General features: G+C 38.4%; 2 protein-coding genes and 1 long non-coding RNA gene across 5 annotated transcripts in view; 2 read left to right on the top strand and 1 right to left on the bottom strand.

The window, feature by feature from the left end:
• LOC148420094 (uncharacterized) overlaps window positions 1–2,283 on the top strand; it is a 235,676-nt gene extending 233,393 nt beyond the window's left edge. For 2 of the 3 annotated variants that reach the window (XR_015866354.1, XR_015866355.1), the window contains 2 exons: window positions 496–578; window positions 2,076–2,283. The gene's annotated coding sequence lies outside the window, so the exon portion shown is untranslated. Of the gene's footprint in view, window positions 1–495; window positions 594–2,075 lie in introns of all 3 variants that reach the window. The other variant, XR_015866356.1, reaches the window with a different exon arrangement.
• The window catches only part of LOC148420096 (uncharacterized), a 92,023-nt gene extending 79,949 nt beyond the window's left edge, over window positions 1–12,074 (bottom strand). The window contains exon 1 of the long non-coding RNA XR_015866361.1: window positions 11,985–12,074. This is a non-coding gene — a long non-coding RNA (uncharacterized LOC148420096). The remainder of the gene's footprint in view (window positions 1–11,984) is intronic.
• LOC148420092 (serine/threonine-protein kinase VRK1-like) overlaps window positions 1–12,939 on the top strand; it is a 311,189-nt gene that overhangs the window by 277,134 nt on the left and 21,116 nt on the right. The window lies entirely within an intron of this gene.

Here is a 12,939-nt window from a genome sequence, read left to right on the forward strand (position 1 = left end):
ACAATGCAGTCCAAATGAAAGTTCAGATTTATTGGTAGGGCGAAGGAAGTTTTAAGACGCTTGAAGTTGATCTGTATCCTTAGTGGAAATTACATGCTCCAATAACTAATATATGTATTTGAACAATGTTTTTAATGTTTTTTTTTTCCAATAGGATGTTATTGTTGCTATTTCAAACGATAAAAAAATAAAAAAACAACTATTGCTGCAAAGAAGCAGCATCATTCAGCGCAAAGGGTCCAGTGTAAAGCAAAAATGCAGGATACACTCCTGAAGCTCAGTGAAAACATGAATACAAAGACAGATGCAGTGATTGAGATGTGTGTGAGTAGTAAATAAGTAGGTTTGAGAGTGTGTGCATTTGTAAGCTTGTGCACTCTCCCTTGATGCATTTTGTCATTTTTACTTAAGTGGATGCATGCTTTCAAAGATCTGTTTGTGGATCAAAGACAATAAAACAGAAAGACAATCTTTTTTTTTCTATCTCTGTGCCAGCTTCAGTGCCCTCAGCCATTGGCACAAGGCAAGAGTGACAACCCATTCATTTTCCTGACGAGCTGTCGCTTCCAGGAAGACAGGTGACTTCCCCCAAGGTTATTTATGGCATTGCTGATCTCTCATTCTCTATGTCTTTCCTCTGTGGTCCAATCTCCTCCGCTGTCCCTTACTATCTCAACCCTGGAAGCAATTTTCTTCTATCATTGTTTTTTTGCCTCTGGTCTATAACCTTCTGTTGGTCATTAGCTGAATTTGATCAACCTAGTATTGATAAATGAAAGCAATAGCAGTGAACTAATTATGTATGTTTTGATGCACTCATTACTTGTGTTGCTGCCATTAATATTTTAGTGATTATAAATTGCAGTAGAGTCCTAGTTTACAAGATCTTTGATCTATGCTATTTTTTTGGCTGTGACACTATCCTGATGTACACGGTTGTACCAAACAATAAACACTAAGACACTGTTAATTTTGTTCATACATTCATTTCACTACTTTGCGCAACAGTGGCAGGTATATGTTGTCGAATGGCTCTTGACATTGTTGGTTTTCTGTTTCTTTAACTTTTTTAGACCATGTTTTACTTTGACATAGTTTTTTTTCCATGCAAATATTTACTGTTATTTTGACCATTACTCTCCTAGTTGATTAGCAACTTTAACATCGTGGGGTTTCTGAATCCTAATCAGAGACGTAAATATTAGTGATGGGACGTATGATGGGATGGAAACCGTTCTTCATTCATGAACTGTTCACTAAAAAGAGACGTTTAAAGGACTGGCTTTTTTATTATTAATATTATTTAGTTTGTTTTAAAACATATTTTTTTTACTCCTATAACAAACACTTAAATTAGTGATACATTGCAATTGTTGTGATACTTTAAGTATTTAAGTGACATATTTAATATGGTCCTCCTCTATAATATTGTAAGTAGGAAATACAATTAGGGCATGTTGGGAATTGTGCCAAACAAGGCGTCATTTGGACATATAAAGAAGCCCATAAAATAAACATTTGATAACTTCTCGTGACTTGTTATTCTCTTTAGAACATAAGTAAATCTAAACATGCGGAACACGTGAGAGACATTGGATTACATACGTGTTATAAACGGAAATATTTTGACAAAAGCCATCACATATATCAAATGGTTGACTCGACCTCTTTGGCAGCTCCTGTGCTCTGGTCTCCTCCACTCCCCTCCTCCCTTGCCTTCCCTCTCCACTCAGTCCCTCAGCATAACTATTTTTTGGTGCTTGCTCCAGAAGTAAAATCTCACTTCAATGTATGGCACTAATATGGTAACCTCTGCAGAGGTGAATGGTGGGCATTGGTGGCAGATATACATACTGCATATATATGAGACACTTGAATTTAAAGAAATGTATTCATTCTAAATGAAAATAACAGACATCAATATACCAAACTGCAATGGCACAACATTGTCTCCATCATGTCATGTTTTAAAGTCGTCGGCATAAAGTGGGGAACCCTGTCATTCCTACTCTTGAAGTGTACTGTGAACAACTTTGCCTGTACTTAACATAAGCTGATGTCTGCTGTGGCCTCAGGCCGCCCATGTCTCTTCCAGCCATATCAATAGACATCACGCTGGGACTCGGCTCTGACACTGCGCCGAAGACTTATCGCACCACCGTCTCAACAACCTACATTAAGCATCCAGGCCAAACAAAATCAGCGGATGTATACGAAAAGGGGTTTGTGTGTGTATGTTTCCCACCTCTTCCTGCACATCTTCAATGTGTACAGTAAATGCCCCTGAGCATGTGCAAAATGGCTCAGTATCAAAGAGTGATGATTGGACTGAAAACATTCTCCATTCTGAGAAAAATAAGCACTGAGAGAAAGTGAAAGAGAGTGTGTGTGTGCCTGTGTGTGTAGGTGTGCATGTGTGTGTATTAGTGAATGTGAAAACATGCAGATCTGTGCGTGTATATGGAAAAGTGCAAATTGTCCATAACAATCTGGCCTGTGTGGGCACATTTGTCTGAGTGTCCACCGTAAAAACAAAGTGAAAGATATTTGCTGACATGTATTGAATTTCAATAAAAGCCAAAACGAGAGTGTGAAGCTTGGATTTTTTTTTTCAATCCGTCTGCTCTGTCTAGAATTAGTTGTGGTACACTCTTTTCACCATGCTCAGCTAATCTTATCTCCTTTTGTCCCTTGGGTCTCCTCTCATTTGGTACGTCCCATGAGTCATGTGCCAATCAAATTGCCCATCAATGTGTGCCTCATTCCCTTCTTGGTCTATCTCACGCTAAAGGATTTCATTAAATCGTGCCATAAAAAAGTTATTGAAGCTGAACAGGGCTGTTGTGATGAATGTCATCATGTGAATTAAATCCAAAGGTGAATTTCCTGTTTTTAGACTCACTTCCAGTGCCACTTAGTCAGTTACGTCGCAATTGAATCATTTGAACTGTGTTTTGATGGGTTATTCTCAGGATGCGGTGACACTTGGCAGATTTTATTCAGTTGAAATTAACTTTTGGTGCAACACCTCTGATTGGTGTAAACACTAAACAATCCAATTTGTGCATACATGTTGTAGAGTTTGGTGAGATTAAGATGTGTACTTCACTTCAAAAATAAAATAAGCACTGGTGAAATAATAACAAATTTGTAAAATTTGTTAACACAACAAATACATTTTTCCAAATCACAATCCCACTTATGTAAGGTATTGATGAACATGAGTCTCTTTTTGATCCATCCCAGTATCTATTCATCTCCTTTGATCAATCTCTAATTTGAGTAAAAAACATGTTCATTCTTGAGCCATGAAAAAGAATGTGCACACTTGTACTTCAGTATGGTATGTGCTGTACACTGGAAGGATGTGAAATGTCTGAAATTTCAATGTATCTTTGTGCAAAACTGAGGAGTATGTTTCCTTTTGTTCATTTATGAATGTAGGTAAAATAATCTAAAATGAAAGTTCTGTCAGAGATTCATCCGATAATTTATGTACAGAAAGGGCAAAGGTTATTAAAAACAGCTTTGAAAATCGGATTGCATTATAGGAAATCATAAACCGTTTACAGTATGTAATAATTTTCCATTATGAAACTACAAAAAAACTGTAGAAATTCAAATGCATACATTTCCCACAACAATCAAATGTAATAAAATGGGTAATTCAGATTTGGAAAACTGACATTTTCTGAACAGTAATTTTTCTAGGTAAGTTTCTATCCACGCCTACGTCATTCATGCAAGAACACAACTTGACCTCAGCATTTTTAAAAATAACTACTGACTAACTAAATAGAAATAAGAAATAAAATTTGGATTGGTGTATAAATAAAAGCTGCACACCCCTCTATAAATGCTGTACCAGTTTTTGTGATATAAAAATTAATATATGAAAAATTTCTATTTTTCTTCTTTTTTTTTTACTATCAATGTATCAAATGGTATCTCTGGCTATGACTGTCAAATATGACAACAAAGATATCAGGAAAACCCAAATAGAACAGCCATACTTCGCGGTTACTTTCAATGGTGACAAGATTATGATGACTCCCATGTGTTTGAAAGTGATTGGTAATTATTAAATTCAACCACATCGCCAGTTAACGGGCATGTACACATAAGCAAAAAGCTTCTTTGTCTCAAAGTCTGTCTCAAAGCTGTTTTTTTTTATTTTTTTTATTATTTCGTTGTAAATGTTACAGGTAACAAAGTCACATTCATGTCACGCAAGCAGGCATGTGGACAAGGATTTATAGACGTTTACATCCATTGTGTTTAAATATACAGTACTTTTGTATTAGAAACAATTTTTAAGGCAACAATAACCACCACCTTTTTCTCTTTACAAAATGATATATTTTTTTATCCTCTTCTGTTTCCTACTAAGTTTCGAAAACACATAATTAAAAACAGCAAAAATCCACCACACTTTGATCTTGATTAGAGTATCACCTTTTACATTGTTCCAATAATGTCAGATTAATTCCTGCTCTATTATCATTTCCAAGATAAGGGTGGGGGAGCACTTTTCGACAATTATGCTGTGTCCCAATGTCCCATTTGGGATTTTAAGCCATTTACACGGATGATTCTAGTAATGCTATGCAAATAGAATTTAATTCAAAGTTAATTCACCCGCATTACTTTTTAATAAAGAAATGATAAATTATAATCTCCTTTGCAATTTAATCTATTTATGCTGCTTCTGTCGCTGGAAAGTGTCCACTGCTTTTCCAATCATTAACTGAGAGGAGGTATACCACAAAAACAAAAAAATAAGGGGAGTGTGGCGAGAAGATGGGAGCAGGTAATGTGTAGCATCATGAAGGGCTGCGCCTGAGAAAGAAATAAAGGCTGTAATGAATTGATTTCATATTTAGTCAGAGGCGTGTTGATACACAAAGATCTCTCGTGGTTTTTCAGTGCCTGTAGCCTGCAGTATTTTCTTTCCTTTCATTAAGGTAGAGATTCTGCCCTTTGATAGTGTTATCGATTCTGCCTCCAAACACTCTGGCACTCCTGTGAAGTTGATCTTCAGGTAAAAAAAAATAAAATAAAAAACAGGCAGACGATGCTATTGACTTACATGTTATTTTGTGCCAGTGTAGTGGCAATTCACAAAACTGCTTTGCTTACCAGTGAACTGTTTTGCTCACTCTTTGTTTGTCCTTTCTTTCATCGAATTCAATGGACATTTACAGACTCGGTCCTTCTGCGATTTCTGAAGCCAGAAAATATAATGTTGAATCATCATCCATTTTTTTGTCGCTGGCTTTAAAAATCTAGCCGTAATAAATATAGTTTTTTGTATGTGCAGAACTTGGTGCTTCATCTGAAGTCCAGTTGTGACCTTAAAATGTTATTCTTATAATTCACTGCAAAAATTAAGTGTATATTGACCCATATATCGAATAGATTTTTGACCCACCTCTAATAATTCATCACCTTCACCAAAACAATATATTCTTGGTACTCAGTAGGCTCCTTCTCTTTTAAGTAGGTCGATATGTTTTATGTTTTATGATATGAACTGTACTTGCCCTACTTTAACATATATGTTTTGTTCTCATTATTTTGTAGCGTTTTAAGAGTCAAGCTCCATAAACAACAAGTAGTGATGGGACTTCATTCACGAACCGTTCACTAAAAGAGCCATTCAGAGTTTGTTTTTGGGTTTTTTTCGTTCATTTTTTTTTGTTTTTTGTCAATTTTACTCATACAATATTGGAATTTTCGTGATATTTAGTATTATATCGCATTTCGTGTCACACTTTAAGAGTTTAACTCAGGGGTTCCCAACATTTTTATCCCCACGAACAGGTGAACCGCTTTAGTATTAAACATAACACATTGGCAAGTATAGACGCTGCATTTGAAATGTTTGGATAAGAGCTATTACGTCTATAAAATCCAGCCTGTAGCCACTCACATCTATTCAATCTATCCAGAAGCTCCTCAGCTCAGCTCCATCTCTGCCCCTCCCTTCCGCCCTCCCTCTCTTCTCTTCTTTTTCCACTCAGTCCTTCTATGTGACTGTTTTTTGGGGGCTCGCTCCAGAGGTAAAAACCCACTTACAAATGTATGGCGCGAATACTTGACGATTACGCGCTCTACAGAGGCAAATGTTAGGCAGGGGCGGGGCAGCGAAGGCTCCTTACAAATACTCGAGTCCCATCGTTCACAATGAAAAGCTATTCAAAGACTTAGTATGTATGTGAACATCACATCACTATGAATGGAGAAAAGGGCTGTAATGCTTCTGTTGTTTCAGCACAGTTTTTCATCTTTGAAAATTTTGCTCAAAAATTGATTTTTTTTTTTTTAACTGACACCACTTGCATCAGCAAACGATATGGGAATCAGGCATTTATTTACTTGATGTTGCTTCAAAACCCAATAGTACAGTTTCCTACACCAAAAATGCTCCATCTTTGTCAAGGTACATATTAATGAGGCTAATCACAAATTATTTCAGTTTCTATAGCTCAAAACTGTCAATAATGTGATTTCAGTTCAAATGTTTTTTCATAGGAAAGCCTTGGCATGCTTTCAATCAAGGGACAAATTAGAATCATGAGTTCAAAAGGTTTTCTATTGTACCATATAAATCGTCCTGATTTTCAGAGGAAAGATAACTATATTATGCTGTGGAGGGAAATCTGCGCGAGTCACAAAAACAGTAATTATGAGAGAATTTGAACATTTGGCGACTGTATTGGACTTAGAAAAAAAAGCATGCCGCAGCCAATCCAAGGACATAAGATCAAACATGATGATGAAGTGAAGCTCATTTGGTCAAACATCCTAATTGATTGGTTGATTATGCTTGCTCTGTTCCTCTATCTCAGTGGATCTTCTTTAATAGCTCCATAATGACGCTACTGAACTGGACAGGCAAGACTCAGCCAATTAGAATAGTAATTGGCTTTAATTAACTAAAAAGAAAGGATTTTCAATAAAAAAGGGAGATAGTGAATTTGATTACTCATATTCATTAACTTTTTCTCATCCCTCCCCGCTGCCATGTCTGGATCTTTGCTCCCTTCATTTTATGACTATCTTATCAAGTGTGGAACGTCACAACACACTGGCAGAGGCCACAGACATACCAGGAGGAAAACCTTGCTTCTACGCTCATTCAAAGCACCTTCTTTTGTTTTTTACAGAATGAATGTGTCATAAATTATCACGTGGAAAAATAATTAGAAATATTGTCAGTGCGCGCTTGAGAGGTCAGAAGTTGTCAATGTAAAAGTGTTTTTTTTTTGTTCATTATTAATATACATGTATTTATGCATAACAAAAGCAGTTGAAGCAATGCGTGTTTTTGTGTCTAACAGGAAAAGTCAGAATCATTTTGCACCAGCAGGTGTCTGTAACGGCGCATCAATCATTCGCAACAATTTCAAGTAACTCCCTCCTCTTCCTTTTCTGCCCCATTCTTTCCTTTTGCTCACTTTCTCTACTTTTGCCTCGGGTCAAGTTAGCATCACTTAAGGACTACAACACTGTGCAGAATTGCCATATGTTTTCTGTGTCGTACAAAGGCACGTGTGTGTGTGTTTTTGTGTGTGTGCATCCCATGTGTGTTGATACCTTTTTTCGCTTGTTCTCCTACCTGATGCCTCCCGTTGCTTGCAGCCAAAACATGTCAGCTTTTGAGAGGCAAAAACAAAAACACAGGCAGGCAAAGAGGGGGACACCAGGTACACCAGCCTGTGAGCACAAACGTGTGTGTGTGTGTGTGCGTGTGCATTTTTTTTTTCATCCTGCAGGCTGGTTCGCCATGAGACAAGGCCAGATGGTCACCTCAGGCAAAGCAGGTTGGGCCTGTTTACCTGCTTCTCTCTGGGTCATGTCAAATTCATTTGTAACTTAGCCTCAACACGGCTCTACTTTAGTGCCAAAAAGTCACATTTAGCTCACCCTCCCACCATTCTACACTTCTTTCTGCTTTCTGTTTCTCTTAGAAGCTTGCGCAGGTTGCTTATATATATATATATATATATATATATATATATATATATATATATATATATATATATATATATATATATATATATATATTTTTTTTTTTTTTTTTTTTAAAGTGCAACTGGACATAAAATGATAGCGTTGGTGGCTAAATCCTACTAGCATTGGTGAGTTAACCTTATTATAATATTTGAATAAGAAGTCAATATTTGGATGGCACAATTTTATTCAGAGCAGTCGGTAGTCATGATGAATGCAAGTAAAAAATGCAGCTCAAGAGAGGGCGTTGTGAAATAGAGAGCATGAATATACTGTCATACCACTGTAGCCTGACACATTTTACTGCCATTGAATAAAGGTTTGCCTTTCCTTGTTCCGACTCAGGCCGTGTGCTGTCGAAGTGTCCTTGGGCAAGTCACTGAAACCCATTTTGTTTTCATCGTGCCCGAAAACACCTTGCATGACATCAGTCACCTTTGTATGTAAATGGGTGATTGTGAGCATTTGTAAAGTATTTAGGATGCCATTCTCTATGTATGTAAGTGCCTTAAATTTGCCATGCACAGCAGGTTAAATTGTTTGGAAAATTGGAAATCAAAGGAGACTGCACATCCTGTACCGGATAAAATAGTGATCCTGTCTGTAAAATAATGAGTTTTTAATTATTTTCACGATGGATACAAACAAATTGACATACAATGTTGCAAGCAGCATGGGTTTAATTCCGCTCGGTGATGGTGTGAATGTGTGAGTGTGATGTCTATTGAATGCCCTGTGACTGACCTATGACATGGGTCTCTCACCCGAATTTACCCACAGTCCCAATGTGGACTTCACCAACATAACAACAATAATATATTGCATGCAATATTAAATGTAATTATTATGATGACAATCAGTATTTGTATTAAAGCTGTTTTAACCTCCTATCCTGAGTCAATAGTATGACAGTGGGTATCAGCCCAACGCCAACAATGTGTATAATTTCCATTTTATGACCCTACTGCAGTTTTACATTATTAACAGCAGTCCTCATCATGGTTGTATCGGCTAAAGACAACCCCCACACTCCTGCACCCCTCTTTCTTGCCCCTGTTAACCTCCTGCTGTCGCAGCATTTGCTGGCACCTTAGCTAAGCATGATGTCCGGCTGTAGCGGTTACAGGTGCTCACATGTTGCCTGCTGGCATTGTGCCGCCGCGCCGCAGCGGCAACCATTTTGGCAGCCTTTGCATCTCTCACACCCGTGCTTGCCAGCTATAATCTGCCTAATCTCAGACAATTCAGTGGTCATACACGGTGATGATATGTCCCAGCATTATAATGTCACTACTGTGTGGGAATAAAAGCACTGCATGTAATGTAATTTTAGATTCAGTCAGAGGGTCACTTTTGGATTCCGCCGTCTGACTGCGAACAAGTCGTTCACACATGCATACAAAGGATCTGCCTCCCCTTTTATGTCAAACTCATCAGTCGTACTGAACCCGCACCGCCACTCCATCCCCCCAACCCCCCTGCCAAACCACTGCACCCACTGCCCCTCATGTCTTCTGTCACCCCTAGCACCCAACATTCCCTGCCCCCCTTTCCCACCGCCCACACACCCTCCGCCGTACCCTTTTCCCATTTCAGATGCAAAGCCGGGGCCGAGGCGAGTCGTGCATATAGTCACAGCGGCAATCTCATCTATGTCCAATCTGTCATGCCACTGCCTTTCATTATTCTCCCGCGTGGGGGGAGAGATAACGCCGAGGCATATTTTATGGACAGTAGACAGAGGGGGGAAAAAGGAGAAATGAGGGGACAAGAAAGGGGAAAGAAACGCCCATGTTGTTAGGTAGAGGTTCTGACAAAATGCCCACGTCTGGCCAGGTCCAGAAGAGTCTGCTTCCTTGGTAAGTAAGTCGAAAAAGGTACGTCAAATGAGGAAATTATTGAAATAGATGTTTGGACTGACGGATGAAAGGATGGACAATGAATGAAGGGGTAGCACGGGTCACTGCGATCCGGTCTCATTAAAAGTAGACAGCCTTAGGGCTTGGAAGATGGTTGTAAATAGATGGCAGCCATTCTTCATGGCCACTCCATGGCCCATCGTGTCTGCGGGTTCCTGTGCACGCATGCATTCACTGGTTGTTGAATATGGACTAGTGAGGGGGCAGCTGATGAAGGAGGGGAGGGAATGGATGGAGGGACGAGTGAATATGCTGGGGTCAGGCATTCTCTACTGTCACCTCTCTCAGTCGCTGAGAAGCTGACTGCTTGTCTCACTGCTCAGTGCACTGGAATGATTGGGTCCTGGCCTGCCCAGAATGAGCTCACCTGTTTTACATATGTACATATATCACAGCCATTGTCACACTTGCAGTGTTACGTGTGTTGCTGGTACAGTATATTCTTTGGATTTGAATATGTAAATATGGTAGAGCAGGGCCTTTGATTATGTATATGTATTGGTGTCCATGCATGTGTGTGCATTGCTGCAGTTGTGGAAGATCCAGATGTCAAGGCAGCCTCATTCGATGTCTGTCATTGAGACAGCAGGGGTGGGGTTAAGGTGACCTGTTTTAAATATAGACAGTGTCACGACAACATGCCCGACTCGACTTATAAAAGCCATTTGCATAACGTTTCCCGCTTATCCGTCCCTCTTTTTCTCCTCTTTCCTCCTGGGAGACAGGCAGAGAAGGCATGTCGTGTTTCGCCTTTGTCTCAGCCGTTCAAATGTAAAAAGATGTCATGTCAAGGCTTTCTTTGACACAAAAAGACACAACTGTATACCTGAAAATGGGACAAAATACAAACCGAATGTGGGAAAAGAAACAACAACGTGCCGGCCTCAGACAAAATAGATCTACTTTGTCACATCAAATGATAAAAATGTGGTTAAGAAGAGTGTTAGCACAGTGTGTCCCTGCTAAATAACATCAAGACATGGCAATGAAATAGCTGATAAGCCTCAAATGATACACACGTCTTCCGTATGCCGGCTGCATATTAAAGGCCTGCTTGGGGACACTTTGTGCTCTGATTTTAGAGTTATATATATATATATATATATATATATATATATATATATATATATATATATATATATATATATATATATATGTGTATGTGTTGTTGGGGGAGAATAGATGTGTGTGTTGGGGGAGAATGGAAATACAAGCAAAATTGCATTTGTATTTTTGCAATTTGCAGTTGCATTTAAAATAGACCTTATGGACCTTGCACTTTGATTTCTGCTTAACTTTTTTTGCATACCTTGTCCTTCTTGAACGTTTGTGTGTGCATGCCTTGTAAGAGCGTCCTTCAATTTGAATGCACACTTCACTCTAGCAAACTAATTAATTATTCTCCTTGTCACACTCTTTTTTTCATTCATTTGTTTTTCTACCTCTGTGAAGAATACACACCACATTCCTTCAATACCGTTCCTTCTAAAAGAGTCAACGCCTATTCATTAGGAATTCAAATGAATCAGTATTTACTGTAGCATTCGTCAGCGTTGCTCTCAAGTGCAATTTCTATCAACAAGGTTGAGTGGGCTTTTGTTTCTCTCAGCCAATTAGAAAAAAGCTAGCTCTCTCTCATAGCCCCTCAACCATTTATTGATGTGTTCAATTGAACAACAACCATTTGGCCACAATGCAAAACCACAAAGTCTTTGCCATACACTAAAATGAGGCCACCAAAATTTGTGAGCTGAATCACCAATCGTGTGTGTGTAACTTTTATTAGTTTCATATTTCCTTATTATGTTTTACAAATACTTGTTTCTCAATATGCCAACTTCTCTTCTATAGAACATTACATGAATTTTGGCAACTCAGTGTGCTTCTCACATGCAAAGACATAATAACTACATGTAAAAGCGTTTGGAAACATAATAACTTGTGACATAAAGAGGCAGCGCAGGGAAAAGTGATGGGATTGGATGTGTACACACGCTGAAAAGAAATGCTCCCAGGAATCACATAGAAGACTTTGCTGGCTAACCCTACCTTGTGAATTGGATGCATCCACTCAATGGTTTCAACACTGGCAGGAATTCAAACTTCAGACACCACAAAAAATTGTTTGGGAGAAATCCACATCACTTGTCACAGCGCAGTGAATGATCCTGTCACAAGAAAATGCAAATTCAAAGTTAATTAATAAGCGATATAGCATTCTTGTGGGTGGTTACAAGTTCATTTGAAAAACCCAAAGTTAAGAAGTCGTCATAGTTTTTGTTCTCAGTATTTTAAAAAATGTTTGCTCAAGCAGACACATTCTCCTCATCGTCTCTCATTTAGCTTGAGCTCCACTGACACCACTATGTGTGCCTGTTTGCACTTCCCTTTGAAATGCAATATTTAAAAATGCAAAATCAGCCGTAGCAATTCATCTCAGGTTTGATTAATCATATTGCACATGCTAAATAAATCTACAATATTTGCCTAGACTCCTACCAGAAGGTGCAAAATGAATTGTGTGGTAATATTGCCTGTTTGGCAGATGCAATCTTTGTACGCCTGGCTAGTAGATCACCTTCAACATGCGTTTGCCTGAGCAAACATGAGCATTAGTAAATCAGTGACTAGTTTAGTTAGCTCAGCGGTTCTCAAATTTCGGTATGAGAACCTAAGTAGAAGGAGAAGACTCAGTTAGCTTGTGAAATTTTAGCATTGTTCTGCAGGAATGAGCCAATTTAATTTAATGTAATGTTTTCGTTTCAATGCCATGGCCGGAACTCTTTATTCATGTATATTTTCAAATTAAGAGCAAATTAAATGGAACATAAAACAACTTATTTTTGAAAATGTTTTTGAATTCATATTTGTACAACATTGGCACTCCTTTGTTTTGTGAAAATGTATATCGTCATTGGTTTTCATCAGCAGCCGCATTTTCAAATGTTCCCAATTGTTCATCTAAAAAGGCTTTGCAGTGGTCAGGTAGTAGCCTTGGCAAACT

Source organism: Hippichthys cyanospilos, chromosome 8 (genome assembly GCF_059441005.1).
Source record: "Hippichthys cyanospilos isolate Australia breed blue-spotted pipefish chromosome 8, RoL_Hcya_1.0, whole genome shotgun sequence".
NCBI classification, from domain to species: domain Eukaryota; kingdom Metazoa; phylum Chordata; class Actinopteri; order Syngnathiformes; family Syngnathidae; genus Hippichthys; species Hippichthys cyanospilos.